Source organism: Hypanus sabinus, chromosome 19 (genome assembly GCF_030144855.1).
Source record: "Hypanus sabinus isolate sHypSab1 chromosome 19, sHypSab1.hap1, whole genome shotgun sequence".
NCBI classification, from domain to species: Eukaryota; Metazoa; Chordata; class Chondrichthyes; order Myliobatiformes; family Dasyatidae; genus Hypanus; species Hypanus sabinus.
In genome coordinates, this window is record NC_082724.1 from 69715932 (window position 1) to 69742462 (window position 26531).

The following is a 26531-nucleotide window of genomic DNA, read 5'->3' on the forward strand; positions in this document are numbered from 1 at the left end:
CAATGATACAATTCTCTTTTACATAAACCAAAAAGATTCATTCTTATACATAGCATCCTGCTGTAACTTGATGGGGTGATTCTGGAATGGTCAAAAATAACTGGAAGCGAACCTTCTTTTAGATGCTTTCAATAACAGAATAATAACTCAAGCATTCCACTTGAATATATATTACTTCCAGACGATGTTGATGTTTTTTTCACCAGACTGAGATGAATAATTGAATGCCTCTGGATAAGCACTGTACTTTCAGTACTGAGGGTTAAATAACATTCTTACTATTAAAATTCCTAAGTGTTTATTTTTACTCTATTGATGATTTCTGTCATTAATTTTCTCTGAAGGCATTAGCAATTTTAATTGTAATAGGTATTATAATAATAAAAATGGACCCACCTGTGTGATAGGGACTGCAGACTGTAAGTTTCTTTCTTTCAATTCAAACTGTCTAACATCACCTAGTTTTCTTTATATACTTTAGAAATTGGAGAATCTGCATATGAGTAATCAAATAGGTTACCTGCCAGCTTTCACTAACAGAGCTTTGAAAAATTGATTATGGAAATTAATTAGAAAGGAAGTGACAATGTAACAATTTTAGAGAATACCAACAAGATCCATTGTACAAGTACTGCTCCACAACTGCAGCTGTCTTGGCTATACTTTAAGTGACAATCTTCAATGCAAACTCAGAGTGTAAATTAGTGTAGGTGGCTGGCCTCATTAGAAAATATCTATGTTGTTTTGTAACCAAATTGGTTCAGTTTTTTTTTCTTCATTTTTGTGGGTATCCTAACTACATGCTTGCTAAGACTATCTGGTGATCTATTATGAATATCTACTCCTGTTCGAACATCTATTCCAATTATTTTTGTGTGTAGCAACAGAATAAATGGCTATGCCCACTTATATGGAATTGATTCTGGTAGAATTGGGAATCCTTGCCTTGGCCACAATCGATAGAGCACTTCAGATATTTCAGCTATGGCAACTGAATATAATTTTGTTGGTGAAGGCTCTTTAGTGAGCAAATTGATGAATTGCTTTACTAAAAAGTCATGTAACAAGCTTCCTCTGCTGCAACTGGTTTTACAATAATGAAGTATGCAATTAGGCTTTATTCCGGAGGGGGGAATAACTTAAAATTTTCATTCACTTTAAATGTTTTCAACTTGTGGAATATCATTCAGTAATATCATCAGTTTTCTAGTCATAGTCACCGTATAAAGTGCTCCTATCAGCTAATCCTCAGCTTGCAAGAATTTCATAAAGTATTCATTGAAAAACTGTTCAATTCTGAATATGGCATCTATATCTCTATTTAGAGCATCAATGATTGTAATTGCCTTCCATGAGATTAGCTGCATAGTTAGCAATATTTCATCCGAAGGGAAAGCAGGACATTACATCCATAAAAATATACATGTCCTTTTGAAGATGAGAAGTATTTTTCTCAGGATGTATTTGGAAAAATAAGTAATGATTTGCCTTTTGCAGATTAGGTAATCCAGGACCTTACAAAATCTTTGGAGGATTGTTGTGCTATAGCCTCATTGCCAAGGCCGTCTTCTGATCATCTGCATTAAGCTGATGTTGACAACTAAGTCTATGTACGCTGCGAGAGCAGAACATTTTGATCATATGAGTGCTATCCTACAGAACACAAGGAGCAATATGTATAATAGGTCTAAATAGAGTGGATGTGGAGAGAATGTTTCTTATAGTGGGGGAGTCTAGGTCCAGAGGGAACAAGGGCACTATTTAGAACAGAGATGAGGAGAAATTTCTTTAGCTACAGGATAATAAATCTGTGGAACTCATTGCCACAGATGGCTCTGGAGGCCAAGTCATTGAGTATATTTAAAGTAGAGGTTGATCAGTTTCTTGATTAGTCAAGGTGTTACAGGTTACAAGGTAAAGGCAAGAGAATCGGATTGAGAGGGATAATAAATCATCCATGATGGATTGAAGGAATAGACATGATGGGTCAAATGACCTAATTCTGCTCCTATATCTTGTGGTCTTATGGTCTATACTACTTTACAAATATTGTACTCTTTAAATTGTCTGAACACATGTGAAATCTAGTACTGAAAGAGAATAAGTTTCCTTCTAAACTCAGTAAGTTCCATAACATTGTCTGATCTGCTGTATATCAGCTTATGATCTTCTGAAGCTGATGTCCATGCTTACTTATTTTTCAACATGTTGACCACTTTTGATTAAGCTTTACTCATTCTTCTCCTTTTGGTTCAGCTGATTTAAAATTCTTTTACCTGTTTCCTAGCTTGCATCAAGATATGTTCAACCATTTACTAATTGACAGACGAGCAGTTTGTAGATTTTAAAACAATTTCTGCCTCTTCTGCAATTCTTACAGATATCTACACTTCTGATTCTGGTTTTCATACAAAAACCTTTTTGTTCTGAAAACAGTTGTACTAATTTGAGGCTTGGCCTTGTAAAAATGAGATCTTCCTTTCCTTTTGAAACAAAGTAAAAAAATATATTCTTGACTCTGCAAAATAACAGTATAGTTTAAAATACGTTGTTCACCATTGTATAAAGCACATTTTTGAATTAATTTGCCTGTATTCTCCTATAATAACAAAATGATTGTGTTGTTTTTTTGTAGTAAGATGTGAGACAGCTGACTGTAAGCAGGTTCATCTTGTACTTCTAATAGTGAGGGACAAATCTAACCCTTTTTACTTGGGGAGAAGTTCAGATAAGAAGACAATTGATATAAAGTAAGTTACCTTTATGTAAATTGATGGATCATGATTTCCACAGGTCACAACAAGGCATTACTAAGAAAAAGGAAATAGAGACTGATGCATTTTTTACAGGCATGCAAAGTTGTAGAGGAGGATTCACAATGGGCATTCAGCTCAAAATGCTGTTGAATGCATTGTTTGGATCCAATTGTTATTCTCGGATCTTAATTTGCAGCTAACCTAAAGGACCCAGTTAATTCGGAATTAATTGCAAATGGGTGATGAAACTGCAGAGCTATAATAATAATAATCCTCCAGAATACTGCTGAGTTTTTCTTTGTTAATTAAGGACTAAATCTTTATGCCATCAGTTTTGATGACTACTAGGATGACCATCCCTACAGTACCTCTTTTTTAAGGCAGTCAGAACTGCTTGTTGTTTGTGAATCAGTATTGAATGATGGAAAATTTGGCTGGGAAAATCTACTGAAAGAGGACTAAGTGTAGTGGCAAGTGTTAAGGTTGTTATATTGATCTCTGTAACTTAACAGAGAACGAATGTGTTCATTGATAAATGCATCATCTAATGTGGTTTGTAAGATGAGAAAGTATGTCAAATGTTATTTCTTGGTCTTTGTTGATAATGCTAGATGGTGGAAACAGTGCATCTGGGTGCTAAATCTTATTAGAGTCTCCAAAGTGAGGTGGGGGTGGAGTGGGGTAAGGGAAAAGCAACCTGTGACATTCTGATTACAGCTCAATATGTTTCTGATTGTGCTTAGTCATAACACTCAACATTCCATATTAAGAATAACAGGTGCCTATGAAACTCAAAGTAAAGAAATGTAACTTCCTATATCTTTTATTCATTGCACAACATTTATTGCGTTTGATTTTCACTTCTGTGTCAAATTCTGCAAATCCTTTTATTTTCTATTGCCAATCCATTACTATGCAGTTCTTTTCCTAGGCTTTGTAAGTTATACATTCCTGCTTAATTTTGTTTTATAATTTTAAGAATAATTGCGTCTTAAAATTTGAAACTTAATAGTTTTTCAAGATCAATGTTAAATTGCTATCTTATTTTATTAGGTACATTTATTTTTTCCCCTAATTAGAATGTGTTTATATATTAATTAATGACAGTGTAGCAAATTCTGCTAATTAATTATACTAACCCAATGTTTTCTCTGTGAGTTTGTTTTTGTGGATTGTAGTATTTTATTATTACTGGGCAAAGGTATTTCCAAATGGTTAAATCTGTCTTGGATATTATTCGTTACATACAGTTTAACAATTGTGGTACTGCTAAAGTTGTGGATTAAAGATTTCAAGTTCTAGGTAGTTGTATTGTTATCTCTTTCTTGCTCAACAGTGTCATTTGTGACAATATAATTTTTTTTAAATGCTGAAAACTTTACACAGTTACAAATATTTACAAAGATATTGAAACACAGATTTTCCATAATTTCCAACTTAAAATTGAAAGAAACATTAGTTGCCATAACCCAGTAAAACTACTACCTGAAATTGGCAATCCTAACTAATCCTTAAGTTAACCATGAAGTTTTGCTGAGATAAAAATAGGTCATAACTGCATTCGTACATTTATGAGCTTCATCTGAATGAATGCCTAAACTGCCATTTCTTAATAAGTTCTTTTGACATAGCACACAAAATCAGTTTTTCTTCCACCATGTAAACTGGGTTTAAAAGAAAATGAAATGGAACTTTTTCTGGTTATAGTGTTAGAAAATACCTTTCGTTGAATTGAAGGCCCAGGCCACATAGAAACATTAAATCTTGAAGTTAACATTTCAATATTAATGCAGCATCAGCTGTTGCATTTTCTTGCTTTTTGATGCAGAATCTAAATCATTATCCAGATTATGAAAATTAATATTAGTGAAATATATTGGTGTCATTCTCTGGAGGATTCCCAATATAATAAAACTAACTTACAAATTTGTATTAAATTTAGAAATAAAAGCCTTTTCCTATTATTTAAACATGCCACTGAATCTTAATTTTATTATTCTTTATCATGGAATAGCATGAAAAATATCTTTCAAATACATTGCATGAAAGATGAAAAATTACATAAATGGAAGATGAAATCAATTGCTGCTCTCAACTTCTGAATTAAACATTTCATCATATCTGATAAAGCTATTTGGTTGCATTTTGAGAGTTGAAAATCTTAATGCATAAATCATTTATAGATTCTCAGGCAAGATGATTCACAGAACAAAAAATGTAATATGATTGTGAAAAATACACCTTTGATATTGGTTTTCTTTACTAGTCTTACCTTTACCTTAGAAGCAGTGCTCAGCTGTTGGTGTCTTCATTGTATAGATTAATCTGGAAACCAAAAGCCATTTGTTCACTGACTGTGCTCAGTTTTATGGTTAAATGTTTTTGTCAGCTTTTATGAATAAGGAATCTGGAATATTTCCTCTGAGACAAAGCATAAGGAATTAATAGAGGGCTTAAATGGAACAATATGGGTTGGGTTTATTCTTGTGTCTGGATATGCCAAGTTTATTTGACTGTTAATTCAATTGAGTTGTTCATGAGATCTGAAGACATAACCTTTTCACTAATAGAATTTGGAAGTCTATAAACATAGCTCAAGAAAATTTGGGAAAAAAAAAGGAAATCTGTGCAAGAGCCTTAATAGTTTCTCTTATGAGGAGCTCAGAAGAGGCACCATACAGGTCACAACACTCATTGGCATGATTGAAGGCCTTTTTCTATGCTGTAAAACACTATGAGCTGCTTCTTACCCAGCCATGCAGTTCTAAGGCTTAATGCAGTTATTTGGACAGAATGCTCATGTAACAAAAACATTGATGAATAATTTTGATACCACAATTAACATAGAAAATTACTCAGTAAATATTGATAAGCATAAGGCCTGGAAAAAATACCATAAATGATAATCTTCCTTGCAGTGTTACTGTAAGTCAGAATCAGGTTAAATGTTTCTAGTATATGTCATGAAATCTGTTGTTCTGTGGCAGCAGTGCATTGTAATACATAACAAAAAACTATAAGTTCCAATAAATTTATATAAATATAAATTAAATAAATAGATCATAAATAGAGGGGGAAGGGCTGTTCACTCATGATTTCCAAGCAATCTGACAGAGCTTGAGCAGTTTTGTAAAGGAGAATGGGGGAAAAATTGTGAAGTCCAGATGTGCAAAGCTATTCAAACAGACTCAAGGCTGTAGTTGTTGTCAAAGGTGCATTTAGTAAATACTGACTTGAAGGGGGTAAATACTTAATGCAATCAATTATTTTGTGTTTTATATTTGTAATTTATTTCGATCACTTTGTAGAGATCTGTTTTCACTTCGACACGAAAGAGTCTTTTTCTGTGGATCAGTTTCAAAGAAAGCCAAATTAAATCCACTGTGATTCAGTGTTGCAAAACGATAAAACATGAAACCTTCCAAGGAGGACAAATACTTTTTATAGGGACTGTATATGTCACCATATACTCCTCTGAGATTCATTTTCTTGCGGGCATACTCAGTAAATCCAATAACCATAATAGAATCAATGAAAGATCACACCAAAAGGGTGACAGCCAGTGTGCAAAAGACAACAATCTGTGAAAGTACAAGCAAGAAATAAAAGAAATAATACTAAATAAGCAATAAGTATCTGATGACCACAATGCCATTAGTTTCAAAGTAAGTATGCAAAGAGAAAGGTCTGGTCCGCAGGTTGGAGATTTTAAATTGGAGAAGGGCCAATTTTGGTTATATCAGAAATGATCTGGCAAGTGTGGATTGGGTTAGGCTGTTTTCTGGCAAAGGTGTACTCGGAAGCCTTCAAAAATGAAATTTTAACACAACAAAGCTTGTATGTGCCTGTGAACAAAAACAAGTGTAGGGAACCTTCATTTTCAAGAGATATTGAGGCCCTGGTTAAGAGAATAAGGAGGTGCATAGCAGGTATAGACAAGTAGGAAATACAAGAAGGAAATCAGGATAAAAGAAAACATGAAGTTGCTCTAGCAGACAAGATGAAGGGGAATCTTCAGGGATCCTACAGGTATATTAAGAGCAAAAGGACCAGTGGTAATCCAAAACAGATGGGGGAGATCTTAATTGCATTCCTTGCATCTGTATTTACTCAGGAGACAGATACAGCGTCTATAGCAAAGCAGGATCAACTTCATGGACCTTATACATATTACAGAGGAAGAGGTGTTTGCTACCCTGAGGTAAATCAAGGAGAATAAAACCCCAGGGCCTGAGGTTTAGGCCCAAGTTATTCCCTCGGACCCTACGGGAGGCAAATATAGAAATTGCCAGGGCCCTATTAGAGATATTTGAAACATCCTTAGCAACAGGAGAGGATTGGATGATAGTCAATGTTGTTCTGCTGTTTAAAAAAAGGCTCTAAACTGAAACCAGAAAATTATAGGCTGGTGAGTCTGACATCAGTTGTGGGAAAGTTATTGGAAGGTATTCTGAGGGACCAGATATGCAAGTATTTAGACAGACATTGACTGTTTAAGGATAGTCAGCATGGCTTTGTGTGTAGTAGGTCATGTCTAACCAATCTTATGGAGTTTTTTGAGGAAGTTACCAGGAAAGTGGATGAAGTCGACATCCACTGCTTTGATTACATGGACTTTAGTAAGGCACTTGATGTGGTCCCACATGCGGGGTAAGGGGGGGGGGGAGTAGTGGTGGCACTGGTCAAGAAGGGTCAGTTGCTCGGCATTCAGAATGTGGTACTAAATTGGATTGGACATTAGCTTTGAAGAAGAAGCCACAGAGTGGTCATAGAGAGTTGCCTCTATGACTGGGGGTCTGTGACTAGTGGAGTGCCACAGGGATCAGTGCTAGGTCCTTTGTTGTTTGCCATCGACATCAATGATCTTGATGATAACTGGATCAACAAATTTGCCAATGACATCAAGATTGGGGGTGTCGTGGACAGTGAGAAAGGTTATCATGGCTTACAAAGGGCTCTGCATCAGCTGGAAAAATAGTCTGAAAAATGGCAGATGGAATTTAATGCAGATAAATGTGAGGTTTTCCATTTCAGTCGTATTAACCTGGGTAAGTCTCACACTGTGAACAGTAGGGCACTAAGAAGTGTGGTTGAATAAAGGGATCTGGGAATACATGTACATAATTTGTTGAAAGTGGCATCACAGGTGGAGGTAAAGAAAGCTTTGGCTTTCATAAATAAATGTATTGAGTACAGAAGAAGGAATCACACACAAAATGCTGGGGAACTCACCAGGTCAGCCAACATCTATGGATAAGAATATAGTCAATGTTTTGGGCTGAAACCCTTCATTAGGACATGGATGCTGCCTGGCCTGCTGAATTCCTCCAATATTTTGTGTGTGTTGCTTGGATTTCCAGCATTTGCAGATTTTCTCTAGTTTATGACAGAAGAAGGGATGTTATGTTTAAGTTATATAAAAAATTGGTGAGGCTTAATTTGGAGTATTGTGTGCAGTTTTGGTGTCCTACCTACAAGAAAGATGTAAACAAGGTTGAAAGAGTGCAGAGAAAATTTACAAGGATGTAATCAGGTCTGGAGGACCTGAGTTACAAGTAAAGATTGAATATGTTAGGACTGTACCCTTTAGAAAATAGAAGATTGAAAGGAGATTTGATGGAAGTATGCAAAATTATGAACGGTTAGAAATGGTAAATGTAAGCAGGCTTTTTCCACTGAGGTTGGGTGGGATAACAGCCAGAAGTCATGGTTTAAGGCTGAAAGGTAAGACGTGCTCGCTTCGGCAGCACATATACTAAAATTGGAACGATACAGAGAAGATTAGAATGGCCCCTGCGTAAGGATGACATGCAAATTCGTGAAGCGTTCCAAAATTTAAAAAAAAGGTAAGAGGTTTAGGGAAACATAAGTGGAAAATTCTTCACTCAGAGGTTCCTGAGAGTATGGAATGAGCTCCCAGCGTGTGGTCCATGTGAGCTCTATTTCAAAGTTTAAGAGAAGTTTTGGTAGGTACATGGATAGAAAGTATTTGAAGGGCAATGGTCCCAGTGTAGGTCATTGGGAGTAGCATGGACTAGATGTGACATAGGGTCTGATTCTGTGCTGTACTTCTCTAAATGTAGTCAGATGACAATAAACCTGAACTTCTATTCTACTTTGTTATATAACCATATAACATATAACAATTACAGCATGGAAACAGGCCATCTCAGCCCTTCTAGTCCAGTGCGTCTGTTGTGGGCACAGTAAATGTTAGACTGTGATATGTGGAGCATGTTACTCTATATATAAGAATTAGCATCTGCTCTGCTGGCAGGCACATTAGAGTGGAACTACGACAGTTCTCAGGCAGGAGTTGTTATGTCTCATCACCAACCTTTCAAAGCACTTCATCACCGTGGATGTAAGTGCTACTGGACAATAGACATTAGGGCAGATTACCACATTCTTTTTAGACACCAATATAAGTGAAGCTTACTTGAAGCAGCTGGGTACCTCAGACTGTAGAAGTGAGAGGTTAAAGATCTCACTGAACCCTCCAGCCAATTGATCAGTATAGTTCTTTAGCACTTGACCAGGTACCCTTCTGGGCTGGATGCTTTCCATGGGTTCACCCTCCTGAAAAATGCGCTCATGTCAGCCTCAGAGATTGACACTTCAAAAAAAAAATCAATCAGTTGGTCAGCCATACTGACTATCTTCGAATCTGTGCCTTTTCATCTTCCCTTTCAAAATTCTTTCCAGCAACATCCCTGCTACTAATGTTGGACTCACTGGCCTATAACTATCTGGCATATCCCTGCTTTCCCTTTGTTGAATAGAGGAACTACACTGGCTGACATACAGTCAGTCATTTTGCCAGTGAAGAATTAAAGATCTCTGTTAGAGTCCTAGCAGTTTCTTACCTCGTTTCTCACAGCAGCTGGTCTACACCTATTCAGCTCCTGAGGATTTACTGCCATCCTCTGCAACCAAGTTTGTATGTTCCCTTCCATGTGAGCATGGGTTTCCTCCAGGTACTTCAGTTTTTCCCACAGTCCAAAGACATACTGGTTACTAGGTTAGTTGTAAATTGTCCCATGATTAGGATGGGGTTAAATCAGTGGGTTGCTGGGTGGCAAGACTTGAAGGACTGGAAGGGCCTCTTCCACACTGTATCTCTAAATAAATAAATTATCCTCTTTTAAAATCCATCAGATGCCTAATATGTTCTTTTTTAAAACAAAAACTTATTCTAGAATCTCATCGTCCTCTTCCCAGAATTCTCCAAATATCATCTCCTTCTCTTGTGTGAATACATATGGGATTAATTCATTGAAGACCTATTTCACATCCTTGAGCTCCAAACATAGAATGGTACTTTGAACTCTTATTAGCCCTACTGTGCCTGCCTTTTTGTTGGCTATGTGGAACAGTCCATGGTCCAAGCCTATACTTGGATACACCTGTTACTTGTAAAAATGCCATCCCCTTCTCTCAATTCCACCATCTCTGCTGCATCTGCTCTCAGGATGAGGCTTTTCATTCCAGGATGAAGGAGATGTCTTCCTTTTTTAAAGAAAGGTGCTTCCCTTCCTCCACCATCAACTTTGCTCTCAAACGCATCTCTCCCATTTCATGCACTTCTACCCTCACCCCATCTGCCCGCCACCCCACTGGGGATAGGGTTCCTCTTGTCCTCACCTACCAACCCACCAGCCTCTGTGTCCAACATATAATTTTCCGTAACTTCCACCATTTCCAATGGGATCCCACTACCAAGCACATCTTTCCCTCCCCCCCACTTCCTGCTTTCCACAGGGATTGCTCCCGACGCAACTCCCTTGTCCACTCGTCCCCCCCACCCCCATCCCTTCCCACCGATCTCTCTCTTGGCACTTCTTCTTGCAAGCGGAACAAGTGCTATACCTGCCCTTACACTTCCTCCCTCACCACCATTCAGGGCCCCAGACAGTCCTTTCAGGTGAGGGGACTCTTCACCTGTGAGTCTGCTAGTCTGATATATTGTGTCTGGTGCTCCTGGTGCAGCCTTTTATATATTGGTGAGACCCAACACAGATTGGGAGACCATTTCACTGAACACCCGCGCTCTGTCCGCCAGAGGAAGCAGGATCTCCTAGTGGCCACACATTTTAATTCCATGTCCCATTCCCAATCCGATATGTCAATCCATGGCCTCCTCTACTGTCGAAATGAAGCCACTCTCAAGTTGGAGGAATACCACCTTATATTCCATCTGGGTAGCCTCCAACCTGATGGCATGAACATTGATTTCTCTAACTTCCATTAATGCCCCTCCTCCCCCATCCCCAATTTTTATTTTTTTTCTCTCTCTTCCCCTCTCACAATAACTCCTTGCCTGTTCTCCATCTTCCTCTGGTGCTCCCCACCCCCTTTCTTTCTTCCATGGCCTTCCGTCCTATGATACTCCCCCTTCTCCAGCCTTGTATCCCTTTTGCCAATCAATTTTCCAACTCTTAACTTCATCCTCCCCCTCCTGTCTTCTCCTATTATTTTGGGTCTACCACTCCCTCTCCCACTTTCAAATCTCAACCCAAAACATCGACTGTACTTCTTCCTGGAGATGCTGCCTGGCCTGCTGCATTCCACCAGCATTTTGTGTGTGTTGCTTGAATTTCCAGCATCTGCAGATTTTCTCGTGTTAGCCCTACTGTTTCCCCAGTTACCCTCTGACCCATAATATTATTAGGGCTTTTCTTTAATTTTCTATGCCCTTTCTTTACCATTCTATTTTTAAATTATCTTTATATCTCTTGACATCCAGGATTTCTTGAACTTGTTCTTCTTATCCTAAATTGTTAAGAGACCATGTTAGCACCGAACTTTTGATTGGCTTTCACGTCAGGTGTAGTCCTATTTGCAAAGTAACTGCTCCCAGTTGGATTGGTCTTCCTCCAATTCAGCACGTTATTTGCCAGTTCATCCTTATCCTTTTTTACAACTACCTTGAAATTTATGACTACCATCTTTAAAATATCCTACCACTGATATTCTAGCTTGCTTGTCAGGTTTCACTATGATTTCATTCAGTAATGCTTCTTCTCTTGTAGGAGACATTTAGAACAGGCTACATGGAGTAGGAGCTAATATAGGTAGATCAGATAGTGTCAAGAGGATTTTGGTCAAGGTGATATTTGATTTAATAAAGCTCAACAAGAGACTATTGAAGTAATCAATGTGTAATTAGGAGTGGGTGAAAGCTTCAGCAACAGGTTAATTGGGATAAGACAAAGGTAAATAAAGTCATTTTGATTAAAATAAATACAGGCCATTCCTGGGTTATGAATGCCCAATTTGTGGGCATGTACATGTACAAACCATGATGTTATTAAATTCAATTGCCTGAATTAGCTCAATTACATTAATTCCTACAAATGTCATAATTAGTTTCCTTTACCTCTCCGTGATAGTAATTGTTCTTTCTTATAAATCTTACAGGCTTTTGATGACATTCATCACAAAACTGTGGAAATATAGTTAATAGGTGCAGTAAATTTTGTGTATTACCCAATTTATGACCATAAGATAAGGAGCAGATTTAGGCCTTTTGGCCCATCAAGTCTGCTCCCGCCATTTCATCATGGCTGATCCATTTTCCATCTTGGGTCCAATCTCCTGCCTTATCCCCGTATCCTTTCAGGGCCAAACTAATCAAGAATCTTGTGTTTAAGTTGACTTGAGTCTGCAAAAACAGAACCCATTCTTTATCTGGGGATGGCTTTTATAAGATTTGCAATGAATCAGAATCTGGTTTAATATCACTGGCATATGTTGTGAAATTTGTTGTTTTGCAGAAGCAGTATACTGTATTGCAATACATAATAATAAAAGCAATAAATTACAATAAAATATTATATAAAAAGTAAAATTAATAGTGCAAAAAGAGAAGGAAAGTAATGGTTCAATTTAAGACCAAATAGGAAGCAAATGTTAAATGTTTCTGTCAATCTGTCAATGATTGGGAGTGGAGGACTGGATGAGTAGCAGATGGGTTTAGTTGTGAGGGTAACATGGGTTTGGTGAGAAGGTATATCTAAACTGCTTTTTACTTCATTGTTTTGCTGGAGTTATTTGCAGCTCACCCAAAACAGGATATTGGTTGAGTATTGGTAAAGCCATTGCTATCGATACTTAGCATTGATTGGATTGCTGTTTTTGGAACCAAGTAGAGAACAAGTATGATCTAAATCCTTCCGAATCCTATTTTTCCCCTGCCTCACACATTCACAATCTCAGTTCTTTATTTGTATCTTTATCTTAATCTGCCTCTCCATTCCAAATTGTCCCTACAAATTAGGGTGCTGTAACAATAAATAGGCTACTGCAGCATCAAGAAGCTTAAGAAGATAAGGAGTAAAGTCAAAATGAGAGATGAGGAAGGAAATATTGGGGAAAGAAAACTGAAACAGAAAGAAAGAAAAGTGAATTGAAAGGGATCACATAAAGAGAACTAAAGGAGACAGTAGTGGAATTAAAATTATTTAAATTGAATTGGATTGGCACTGCACCCCATTGATTGCTGGGCACTGCAGCGTATCTGTGGACATCAACTTCCTTCTATTAAGGACACTTACAGCAGCAGGTGCAGAAAGAAAGCCTGGATGATTATCGGGCACACCAGTCACCCCAACCACAAACTGCTTCAGCTGTTTCTGTCTGGCAAATGGTACCACAGCATTAAAACCAGGACCATCAGGGTACAAGACAACTTCTTTCGACAAGCCATTAGACTTATAACTTCACATGGCTGTACATTGCGATGAAGCCATAGTGCAAACATTTCTACTCCTTCAAGTTGTAGGATGAATACAAGATTTAAGTACATTCAATTTGATTAAAAATTCAATTCACATACTGAGAACAAGGACATGGAGAGGAACGCACCTAACAAACCCCACCCCATCTAAACCCCTCGCTCCAGGGACATGCCAATCGAAACTAAAATTTAAAAATTTAATTAAAATTTTAATTAAAATTAAAATCTCTCACCACAACAACGCTGTTATTCATTTCATTTTAAAATTTTTTAATAATTATTATTGAAGATTAACAAAAAAGATACATTAAGTCAATATGTCATTATGTACAATAAAGAATTAAATTAGCAAATAACTGATTAACAAAGCTAAGCAATGTATCAATAATAATAAGAAAAAATAAAGCGTTAAGAATATTTTTTTGAAAGAAAAATAAAGAGCCCCTACTAACTGAAAAAAAGAACAAAAAGAACTGCATTTGGGAGCACAACCCTGGAGCTATACATCATACAAGCTTCCATAATAGAAAAACTCAAATCCATTTAACGAAAAATCGGAAGGAAACCATATTAATGAACTCAAATCAGATGATAGTAGCGGGCGAATGAACACCACCTTTTCTCAAAATCAAATCGAGGATCAGAGGTTCGACTTCTGATTTTCTTCAAAATAAGACTGTAACGTTCTCCTTCGCGTGTAACTGATAACGTTGAATTCAACGTCGAGATAAACCACAGTCAATGAGAACCAGATCACAATAAGATTAACCATTTACTGTTCACTCTTCACATTAACATATGGTGAAAACTGTTGATAAAACAATACAAGATTGATACAGTATTTGTTCCTTCCTTAATATCACATTTCAATTGTAAATACTTGTAAAGGTGACTATAACTACATTACACTAAGGTGCAGTATACAGGGAGAGTTTACCTGCTCCATTGACTACTTTAAATACACTTCCATGCAAACTATCCGCAACTCTTTAACTAACGAAAGCATAAACATTATCGACCGTCATTACTTCTAACAGGATCGGCATTAACATCTTAGTTCAATATATCGATTATCTATTAACTTACAGCGTTGCTCTCACTGTGATTTCTCATGCCTGCAAAACAACTTCTGCTCAGGTGTGCCTCGTGGTGAGCCCCCACCCTCGCGCTAATTTCAAACCGGTACTTTCCCACAAGACGCGGCGAAACCGGATGTGACGTCATCACATGCCGATATATTTTACATGCAATGAATATACTTTAAACACTTCTAATTCTAACTAGAAAATACTATCGAATGAATTACTAAGCAAAAATATTATAAAGTAAATAACTGTCGTAAAGACAGCACACTCCCCGCTTGACCTTCGTAAGGTCACAATGAGCAGGGTACAAAACTTAGTCTCTTAATCAGTCATTGGGTAGAAGTAGAATAACTTCTGTAACTGGCCTTTGGTAAATTTTCACATCGCCTTGGTCGGTAGTCTTCAATTCGATCTTCCTGACATGTCCATCCTCGCTAGGGAATGTAGCAGTGATTCTGGCCGTTGGCCAGCTGTTGCGGGCGATTTGCTTGTCCCTGAGCAGGTCTAAGTCTCCAACTTGAAGATTCCTGCGGGGTTCTGACCACTTTTGTCTCTGTTGCAACAAAGGTAGATATTTTTGTCTCCAGCGAGACCAGAACTGATTTGCCAGAGCCTGGACTTGTCTCCATTGCTTTGTGTACAAATCCTTGTCTGAGAAGTCTCCTGGTGGAGGAGGTGTTCCTGCCTTCTGTGTAGGGAGCATTGATGGCGAAGGTATGAAGGGGTTTTCTGGGTCAGAAGACACAGGTAGGGGTGTTTGTGCGTTTATAATGGCTGTGACCTCTGCCATTAGAGTGCACAGTACCTCATGGGTCAATCGGGTGCGTTGCTGCATCTCAGGTTTCCTTTTCCGGGTTTTCCGTAAGGACGTGAACCGTTTGACTGCCTGCTCTTTGTTATCTGGTGAACGCTGGCGTAGTTCTCTGAAAGGCAATGGGGCAACCCCATTATTTGCTTCATCTCTGAAGACCTTGGTGTCTTTGGGTTTTAAAAAAATGGTATCTTGAGCTGATTGTTCAAGTTTGTTTCCGTGCTCGGTTTGAACGAAAACTGACTGACCTAGCGTCTCGTCGGTTACTTTACACTTGGTAATGTCTTGTTGTGCTTCCTTGATATACATGGAACTTGTGCAGGGTTGAAAAATCGAATGGCGGCCACTCTCTAGCACATTGGTCTTGAGTGTGTCAACCGTCGGTTTGTGTACGTCACCGAGACACTCCTCTCCTATCACCACCCAGCCCAGATCCAGACGTTGCGCGAAGGGGGCGTCGAGTGGTCCATTGACCTGCTGCCTAACCTTGTGTACCTGGATAACATCTCTTCCTAATAGCAGGAGTATTTCCGCTTTTGGATCCAGTTTGGCGATGTGGTGGAGATGTGGCTGGTGTAGCACCGCACTTGGTGTCGGGATCTCAGCGCGGTTATTCATGATTCCATCGCACTCTAAGAGCGGAGGGAGACAGATGACGACTTTACCGTCCAGGGACTCGATCTGGATGCCTTCTGCCTTCCTTCCTTGGGTTTCCATGTTGCCTGAGCAAGTTTTGAGGTAGTATGGGAACTGCTCACTCTCAATGTTGAACAATTTAAAGAACTCTGGACTGACTAGTGAGTGATTGCTCTGATCGTCCAGAATCACATAGGCTTTGATTGCCTTGTCTTTGGCTCCTTTAGGGTACACCTTAGTGAGGCAGATCTTGGAACAAGAACGGCTTGACTGAGCTTGACCGCAAACTTCTGTACAGTTCGAGCTGACAATTGTTGTCCTGGAGTGAGCCTCTCCCTTCCCGCCGTCCTGTTGTGGGGGTGAAGGAGCGTTGTCGGTTTGCGGTGGACAATCCTTGCTAGGGTCGTTGTTAGTTGTAAGGGCTTCAGTCTTGAGCACTGAGGCGGGTTTAGCAATGTTGAAAACATTCGAAGAGGATCTACTTGGCTTGGTGTAAATCGTACTGCTTCTTGGACCCACGAGGCTAGGGTCGTTTCGTTTCTTTGCCTCCCTGCACACAAACCTAGCGAGCAGCTCAAAGGGAGGTGGTTGATCATCGTGCTCTTCCTTGTAATCTAAAGCAACGGACAGCCACCTGTCCTGCAGCTCAAAAGGAAGTTTGTCCACGACTTGTCTAATCCCGAATGGAGTATCTAGGTATACTAGACCAGCTGAGTAGCCATCTTCTTTGGCGCCTTGGATCTCCATGAGTAAATCTCCGAATTCTCTTAACTTAATGTGATCTTTGGCTGACACCTCAGGAAAGTTTCCCAGACGTCGATATAGCGCCGCTTCAATAGCTTTGGGGGACCCATAGTCCTCCCGAATTCTCTCCCACGCTTTGCTTAAGGCTAGTTCGGGTTTGTTGATGTACACTGAACGTATGCGTCTCACCTGGTCGCGTGATTCTTTCCCCAGCCATTTCGCCATAAGATCCAACCTTTGGGTTGCACTGAGCTGGACTCCGTCGATCGCGTTGGTGAATGTGGAGTACCATGCACGGTAATTTTCAGGTTTATCGTCAAACTGGTACAGTCCCGAAGTGATGAGATCCCGTCGTGCTAAATACTGCATCGTGGGATCGGCTGTAAGCGGCATGCGGGCTGGAGAAGTACGTTGGCGCCTATATGACTGAGAGCGCATGTTTCTCATGGAATTTGCCATCCTGGATCCGACCTCCGCGTCTCTTCGCTTCGAACTTTGTAAGTTTGGTGTCAAGAAGTATCGGTTGTCAGCTCTTTCATTCTTGACTTCATCACGGAGCCACGAGGGTAAATTTTCTTCCTCGTATGGATGTGATGCAATCGTGACTCTCTGAGGTTCCTCGTAGCTGGGGAAGTTATCGAATACGTATGGAGAGGGGAGACGAGCCTGCCTGTCTATTTGATATTGTACATAGTCGCTTGTGCGTTCCAGTCTGGTCCTTTCTAAAGTAGATCTTACTTCGGTCAGATCACGCGACCCTTCAGGTTCTTCTATGTACTCTGCTTCCGCCATGGCAGCTTCTTCTTCTCTTTCTAGCTGCAGCACTTGCAACTCTGTCGATATTTTTGCCATTTCCAACTGGGTTTCGGCTTCTCGGGTGGCCCATTCCAACTGGGTTTCGGCTTCTCTGGCGGCCCATTCCTTCTGGGTTTCGGCTTCTCTGGCGGCCTCTTCTCTTTGTCTGGCGGCCCTTTCGGCTTCTCTGGCAGCCTTTTCTTTCTGGATTTCGGCTTCTCTGGCAGCCTTTTCTTTCTGGATTGTGGCTTCTCTGGTGGCCTGTTTCATTTTCAAAACTGCTTCTTGTCTGGCGTAACGCAGTCGCACCTTGGCAGCTTCTGCCTTGGCTCTTGCCTGGGTGGACTTACTTGATGTCGCTCTACTGCCCTTGTCGCTGGGCGCCATCGACTTGATCCCGGATCGAGCTGACATTGCAGCACTTGGAACACCTGATAACGCCTGGGTGGGCTTACTTGATGTCGGTTTACCGCCCTTGTCGCTGGGCGGCGTCGACTTGATGCTGGATTGAGCTGACATTGCAGCACTTGAAACACCTGATAATGCCGCTTTTTCACTGTAATGTTCTCCTTCGCGTGTAACTGATAACGTCGAATTCAACGTCGAGATAAACCACAGTCAATGAGAACCAGATCGCAATAAGATTAACCATTTACTGTTCACTCTTCACATTAACATATGGTGAAAACTGTTGATAAAACAATACAAGATTGATACAGTATTTGTTCCTTCCTTAATATCACATTTCAATTGTAAATACTTGTAAAGGTGACTATAACTACATTACACTAAGGTGCAGTATACAGGGAGAGTTTACCTGCTCCATTGACTACTTTAAATACACTTCCATGCAAACTATCCGCAACTCTTTAACTAACGAAAGCATAAACATTATCGACCGTCATTACTTCTAACAGGATCGGCATTAACATCTTAGTTCAATATATCGATTATCTATTAACTTACAGCGTTGCTCTCACTGTGATTTCTCATGCCTGCAAAACAACTTCTGCTCAGGTGTGCCTCGTGGTGAGCCCCCACCCTCGCGCTAATTTCAAACCGGTACTTTCCCACAAGACGCGGCGAAACCGGATGTGACGTCATCGCATGCCGATATATTTTACATGCAATGAATATACTTTAAACACTTCTAATTCTAACTAGAAAATACTATCGAATGAATTACTAAGCAAAAATATTATAAAGTAAATAACTGTCGTAAAGACAGCACAAAAGACATAAAGTTAGCATCACTCTGTCGTGCAGAGTCACAGCATAAAAAGAGAAAGGAGAGCGAGAATGCAAGAAAGGCGCTCTTTGCGAACCCTCACCAGTTCACAAAGAGATTGTTTGAATAAAATAAGAGCGGGCAGCTTAACATCTCTCAACAAGAACTTAAGGATCACCTGACAAGCACTTACTCTAACGCACAGCGGGAGGCTCCTTTGCTTGACATTTCTGGGCTTGTGAAGCCTACCGAGCCAGGAGTGAAGTTTGATCTGTCAGAACCCAAACTGGCAGAAGTTGAGCGGTTCATCAAAAAGGCAAGGTCAGGTTCAGTGCCAGGACCTAATGGAGTGCTATATAAGCTGTTCAAGAAGTGTGAAGAGCTGAGGAAATACTTGTGGAGATTGTTAAAAGTGGTGTGGAGACAAGGTGTTGTTCCTTTGTCATGGAGTGAGGCTGAAGGAGTACACATCCCGAAGGAAGAAATTTCTATTACGTTGAATAAGTTCCGACCAGTTTCACTCCTGAATGTAGAGGGGAAGATTATGTTTGGCATTCTAGCAGAAAGAATATCTTCATTTGTGATAGAGAATGTATTGGTAAATACATTTGTTCAGAAGGCAGGAATACCAGGCTTTCCGGGGTGCCTTGACCATACTAGTACGATATGGCATACCATCCAGGAGTCAAAGGGGTTGAGAAGAAATCTGGCAGTAGTTTGGCTTGATGTTGCAAATGCGTATGGTTCCGTTCCCCATGTCTTGATTGAGTTTGCGATGGAATTCCGATGGATTCCTGCTAAGGTGAGGAACTTTGTTATGCAGTACTACAACGATTTCCGGATGAGGTTTTCCACTCAGCAGTTTACAACTGGGTGGCAGAGCTTGGACATTGGTATCCCAATGGGATGTGCGATTTCACCCATCCTTTTTGTGTTAGCCATGGAGGTCATTGTGAGGGCTGCAGAATCAGTGGGACCAGGTGTTGCACTTGATGGCGGAGGGGAGTTGCCACCAATATGAGCGTTCATGGACGATCTCACCCTTTTGGGTCCTAGCACGGAGGCAGTGGAAAGTGTACTATCTAGACTCGAGGAGCTAATAGATTGGGGAAGAATGAAGTTCAAGACCAAGAAGTGAAGGAGCCTTGTTCGTAGGAGAGGAAAGCTGGTTGACTTTCATTTCACCCTGTGAAATATGATTCCATCCATTCGGGACCAAACAGTTAAGAGCCTCGGGCGATGGTACACAGAGGAGCTCAAAGACACCAAGCGGGTTCGAGAGACAGGAGAACAGATCAGCAGAGGTGTGATGTCTGTCGACAAGTGTGGCTTGCCTAGCAAGTTGAAGTTGTGGTGCTTGCAGTACGGACTGATGCCACGGATAATGTGATCACTAACTGTCTATGAAGTGGCAATGTCCCATGTTGAGGCAATGGAACGGAAGATCAACAAGTATGTGAAGGAGTGGCTTGGAGTACCGAGCAGCCTCACTAATATTGCAATCCGCAGTAGCCAGACAAAGCTTACCATCCCAGTGCAATCCCTTGTTGAAGAGGTCAAGGTAGCAAAGATAGAATCATTCTTGATGCATCGAGACTCAAAAGACCCTGTCATCAAGAACATCCAGCCGGATGTGAGATCAGGCAGGAAGTGGTCAGCCCAGGCAGCAGTCGATGAGGCAGAGTCTAGATTGAAACACAAGGAGACGGTTGGGGCTACCCAGCTAGGCCGCCAGGGTCTTGGATGGACAACCCACAAGTGGTGGTCATCTTCTACAGGTAAGGAGCGTCGTGAGCTTGTAACGCAAGAAATACGAGAGGTAGAAGAGGTAAGCTAAAGCAGCTGGCCTGACCAAGCAAGGGGCTTGGACCTGGTGGGAACTTGAATGTCCTGTGGCAGATGGAACCACTCCGCACTTCTTTTCTGTATAGAGCTCCCAACACCTGCCAGCCTCAACACCTGGTATGAAGATAAGACAGACAGGTGTGCTGCTTGTGGTGAGAAGGGAACACTTCAGCATATTTCAAGTGCATGCAGAGTCAATCTTTCCAGTGGCATGTACACTTGGAGACAGAACAACGTTCTCAAAGTTGTAACAGAAGCGGTTGAACAGGGAGTACTGCAGCACAACTTAACTCATGCCCCATGCTGCTCAGAACATCACATATCATTTGTGAAAGAAGTCAAGGGTGTACAGCACAGGCCCACGATCAAGCAGACTTTCTTCAGCCAGTGATTGGTGTGTCAAGGCCAACCTGGATGGGAAAGGCAGTTTCCCAGAGCAAATAGTTTTCACCACATTCCATCCAGATATAATCGTCTGGTCTGACACCAGTAGAGAAGTGGTTATTGGTGAGCACCCAGTCCCCTGGGAAGACAACATCGATGAAGCCCACGAGCGCAGTTAACCAAGTATGCAGAATTAAGATCAGAGTGCAGAGACAGAGGGTGGAAGGTCTCATGCTATCCATTCGAAGTAGGGTGCCGTGGCTTTATTGCGTTCACTTTCCAGAAGTGGCTGCGTGACCTTGGCTTTACTAGAAGAGAGATCAAGTCAACCCGCAGGGCTGTAGCTGAGGCAGCAGAGGCAGGATCATCATGGGTGTGGACCAAGTACGTCCAGAGGGGCAGATAGTCGGACAGTGTATCCATCTTTTGTAAACTCTTCAGTAGCTGCATAGATACCTGAAGAGTAGACTATCTGTTAAGTGGAAGCGACCAACAACTCTGATAGAGGCAGATGCCAATTTGTTAAGCTCATCAGTGGGAGGTGGTGCTTTAGCACTGCTGGCCCACCACCTTGAGGGAGTCTTGATCACGAGTGGGCCAAAACTCCTGAAGACAGGTGGCAGATCAACTGATGATAGCACAGGACAGTTAACATCTCAGTCCACGTGTATTTTCAATTCTTAGTTCTAGCATCGCCTGAGAAAACCATTGTATCAAAGTAGGAGCAGAAGCATCTTTCCATTTCACAAATTTATAATTTATTGTTGCAACAGCACAATTACCCTTCACTTAAGATTAAGCAAGGTTGGGCGAGAGAGCTTAACATGATCCTGATAACAGAAGATTGGTTGCGGATTTTGAAGTTGGTTAACTCTTCTTCGATTTGTGCTAATCACTCTTTAATTCAATTTAAAATTGTACATTGTTACTATTTGACAAAGGAGAGACTGTCTAAAATGTTTCCTAATGTTGATAGTCAGTGTGACAGCTGTAAAAGCAAGACAGCCACATTGGCACATATGTTTTGGTCGAGTTCTGTACTGAAACATTTTTGGAAGTCTATTTTCTCTACAATTTCTAAAGCTTTAAAGTTTTAAAAATTAAAAATTATTTTACAACCTAATAAATTGACAGTTTTATTTGGTATAATCCCGCAATATATTCTTGGTATTTCTCCATCAGACCCACATGTAATTGCATTTGTTACATTATTGGCCAGAAAGGTTGTTTTGTTGAAATAGAAAGACAATCCTTTTATTATTACACCTTTCCAGAATTTGTCTCCCTATCTGCTCCTCAATGTCCCTGTTACCATTGGGTTGTCTATAAAAAACACCCAGTAGAGTTATTGACTTCCATCCACAGAGACTCCGTAGACAATGTCTTCCTCCTTTTCTATGGCCATGACACTATCTCTGATCAACAATGCCATGCCTTCACCTCTTTTGTCTCCCTCCCTGTCCTTTCTGAAGCATCTAAAGCCTTGCACTCGAAGTAATCATTCCTGCCCCTGAGCCAACCAAGTCTCTGTAATGGTCACAACATAATAGCCCCAAGTACTGATCCACTCCCTAAGCTCATCCGCTTTGTTCATGATGCTTCTTGCATTAAAGTAGACACATCTCAAACCATCGGTCTGAGAGTGTCCCTACTTGATCACCTGCCTATCCTCCCTCTTGCACTGTCTCCAAGCTTTCTCTATTTGTAAGCCGACCACTTCTTCCTCCATCTCTTCAATTTGGTTCCCACCCGTCAGCAATCCCAGTTTAAACTCTCCCCAATAGCCTTAGCAAACCACCCCACCAGGATATTGGTTCCCCTGGGATTCAAGTACAACCCATCCTTTTTGTACAGGTCACTCTTGCCCCAAAAGAGGTCCCAATGATCCAGAAATCTCAATCCCTGTCCCCTGCTTCAATTCCTCAGCAACATATTTATCTTCCACTTCACTCCATTCCTATACACACTGTCTCGTGGCATAGGCAGTAATCCCAAGACGACTATGTTTGTGGTCCTGCTTCTCAGCTTCCTTCCTAACTCCGTGTAGTCTACTTTCAAGACCTCTTTGCTTTTCCTGCCTTTGTCGTTGGTACCAATATGTACCAGGACCTCTGGCTGTTCTACTTCCCACTTCAGGATATCGTGGACGCGATCAGAAACATTGCGGACCCTGGCACCTGGAAGGCAACCTGCCATCCGTGCTTCTTTCCTGCGTCCACAGAATTGCCTGTCTGACCCCCTAACTATAGAATCCACTATCACTGCTGCCATCCTCTTCCTTTCCCTACCCTTCTGAGCCACAGGGCCAGACTCTGTGCCAAAGATGTAGCCATGTTGCTTACCCCAGTTAGGCTGTCTCCCCCAACAGTACTCCAGCAGGAGTACTTATGTCAAGGGGTACAGCCACAGGGGTGATCTCTAGCATCTGACTCCTGCCCTTCCGTCTCCTGACTGTTACCCACCTTTTTGTCTCGCCAGGCCCTGGGGTGACTACCTGCCGATAGTTCTTCTCTATCACCTCCTCACTCTCCCTGACCAGACGAAGGTCATCGAGCTGCATCTCCATTTCCCTAACACGGTTCCTCAGGAGCTGCAGCTCGACGCACCTGGCACAGATTTGGCTGTCTGGGAGGCTGGGAGTCTTGCGGACTTCCTACATCTGACACCAAGCACAGAACACCGGCCTCACACACGTACTTCCTGTCTGTATTCTACTCAAGCAACCTACCTTGCCTCAATTGTTATCACTGAAGCCCTGTTGAGCCAGAGCCTTCCTACCCTGTCTCCCTCTACTCCATCGCCCGCTTCTCCAATGCCCTCTCTGTCAGGCTGTCTCCGTTTAAACTCTTCTCACTGTTCTAACTGGCTGAGGTTCACGTGCTTGTGCAGTTGTGCTCCGATCAAACCACTGAAGAAATGGTGGAATTATACTGACATTTTGATAGTAAGTACTACTTGGGGAAAACCTGTCCAGGATGCCATGCAAGTGCTTCCTAAAAAGTCTCCATATTTCCATCGTGCATTTCCCTGAGTACATTTGTTCCCAATTTTCACACCCAAATTCCTGGCTAATAGCATCATAATTTGTCGCCATTCATTTAAATACTTGTCCATATCGTCTGCTCCCATCCCTTTCGAAGGCTATGGTAAGGATTGGGGAGTTTATTTATTTTATTTTATTGAGGTATAGCACAGTAACAGGCTCTTCTGCCTAACTGATCCATGTCGCTGCAATGCACCCAAGTGACCATTTAATCTACTAACCTGTACATCGTCAGCATTTGGAGGGAAACAGGAGCACCAGAGGAAACCGACACAGTCACAGGGAGGATGTCCAAACTCCTTACAGACAACAGTGGGAATAAAACCTGGATGCTCAATTTATGACCGAACAGGAAGCTAATTTTGGGAATCACCAGTGGCACCACCTGGAAGAGCAGCCTTGGGCCTATTTCATGTATTATACGTGATACGCCCATGAAACCTGGGTATGTTGTTCTAGCATGATAATCCATTGAATGTCATGCACACAATAATACTGCACTATGCACCTTGATCAAAATGGTGGAGGTCTCTTGTGTAAAAACTAACCAAATACACATTTTGCTTATTGAAAATTTTACACCAGACACTGCAGTGGCCCACATATTCAGTACTCTGATGCCACCAGTGTAGAATTTTCTTGTTCCCCCGCTGATAATATGAATGTTGCAGATTCTTCCCACATCCAAAGCACTGGCTAGACCATAAGACACTGGAGCAGAATTAGGCCATTCGGATTATCAAGTCTGCTCCAGTTAGTAGCTTTATTGTAAATGCCCCTTGTGGGTATAGTTAGATAGAGGAGAAAGTAGGGAGTGGAAAAGTCAAGGAGAGAGCTGAGGAGGAAGAGAGAGAAATTCAAGGAGAAGGAAAGGAAGGAAAGAGCAGAGAGTAAAAGGAATGGAGGGAGAGTAACGGTTGGAGAAGAGAGCAGTAGGAAGAGGAGGATGGAGAGGGAGTTGAGGAGGGCGAAAGAGCGAAAAGGGAGAGGGAGGGCAAGAGGGTAAATAAAAGGGCAGAGAGTGTGGATGTGGGAGAAAGAGGAGAGTGAAGGGGAGAGGGATGAAGCAATGGCGCAGAGAAAGAGAATAGTCAAGTTCTGACATCATATTTCTGGCAATGTATACACAGCTTTCTGCTGATGACTAGGAGTGGGTAAACTACCTGATAATTTAACCCCCTCTTATGCAGCAGTCAGCTGAAGATGATTTGGAGGAGAAGTGCTCTGCATGGAGTGAAGGATAATACCATGCTGGTATTGGTAAGAATCATTCATATGTGGTATACATTGTTAGAGCCAGAAGGAAAAGTCTTGTGATTTGAAGTATGAAGTAATCTGTACATGCATTAGCAGAGAAGTATCACTGAAGGAAGCTCACAGTTGGAAACTTGCATGTTTAGAGTATGCATTGGAAAAATTGATGTGGGAGAGTAGTTATGAACAATGAAGGGGCTTAAGGACATTTGTCAAAAAGCAGTGAAGTCAGGAGGTCTCTAATCCTCACCTACGATGCCACTTTCAAGGGATTATGGATCTATATTCCCAGATCTCTCTGTTCGATCACATTAGTCAGTACCCTACCATTCACTGCGTTAAGTCCTACCCTAGTCTGTCCTCCCAAAATGATGCACCTCACACTTGTCTGCATTAAATTCCAAATGCCATTTCTTGGCCCATGTTTCTAGCAAATCTAGATCCCACTGCAAGCTGTGATAGCCTTCCTTTCTGTCCACTATTTCCTCAATTTTGCTCTTCTACAACCCATGACATGAATATTGAATTTTCCATTTTCTAGTACCCCTACACTCCAGTGTGTTTTCCCCACTTCCCTCCTGATCCTCCTGTTTTGTCCCTTTCTCTCCATATTGCTCTTGTTCATCCCCTTCCCCATCCTTGATCCATCCACTCATTGCACGCATAATTCACCCATGAGTTTTCCCATTTCCCCCACGTCCAATCTGGTCTTGTTCCATCTGCCATTCAACTGCCCTTTCTCTGGAATCCACACTTCACCCCCAAAAACTCTGACTCAAATTATCCATTATCTTTCACTCCTCCTCAGTCCACCAGTCGTCCTCGGTTCTTGCCCTCTCATCTGCTTGTACTGACTATCTCTTTTATAAATTCTCAGTCGAGATTCATGGTTGACATTGCTTTTCCCATTGCAGATGTTGTTCTACCCACTGAGCTTCTCCAGCAGATTGTTTGTTGTTTCAGGTTCTGGCATCTGGTCTCTCGTGTCTTTAGGAGAAGGTTTCTTTGTTAAATACTTAACAAACAGCTGAGCTGCTGCTATTTTTATTGATAGTTGCTCCATCCTTTGTTAGTGATTATAAAAACATGTTTAACAGCACTTGGCCTTTGGAGGACTTTTTCAAAACTTGTCTTCTTCCTGCATCTGGTTTTTATCAATGGTCAATAGCTTTTAAATATTTTCAGATGTTGAAGAGCAATGTGTAAAAGAAC

General features: G+C 41.1%; 1 protein-coding gene and 1 non-coding gene across 5 annotated transcripts in view; both read left to right on the forward strand.

Moving 5' to 3' along the window:
• The window catches only part of cenpp (centromere protein P), a 401228-nt gene that overhangs the window by 193014 nt on the left and 181683 nt on the right, over nucleotides 1–26531 (forward strand). The gene's annotated exons all lie outside the window — the stretch shown is intronic.
• On the forward strand, nucleotides 8488–8594 carry LOC132378181 (U6 spliceosomal RNA). Its single transcript, XR_009506910.1, has one exon. It is a non-coding gene; the product is annotated as a U6 spliceosomal RNA (small nuclear RNA).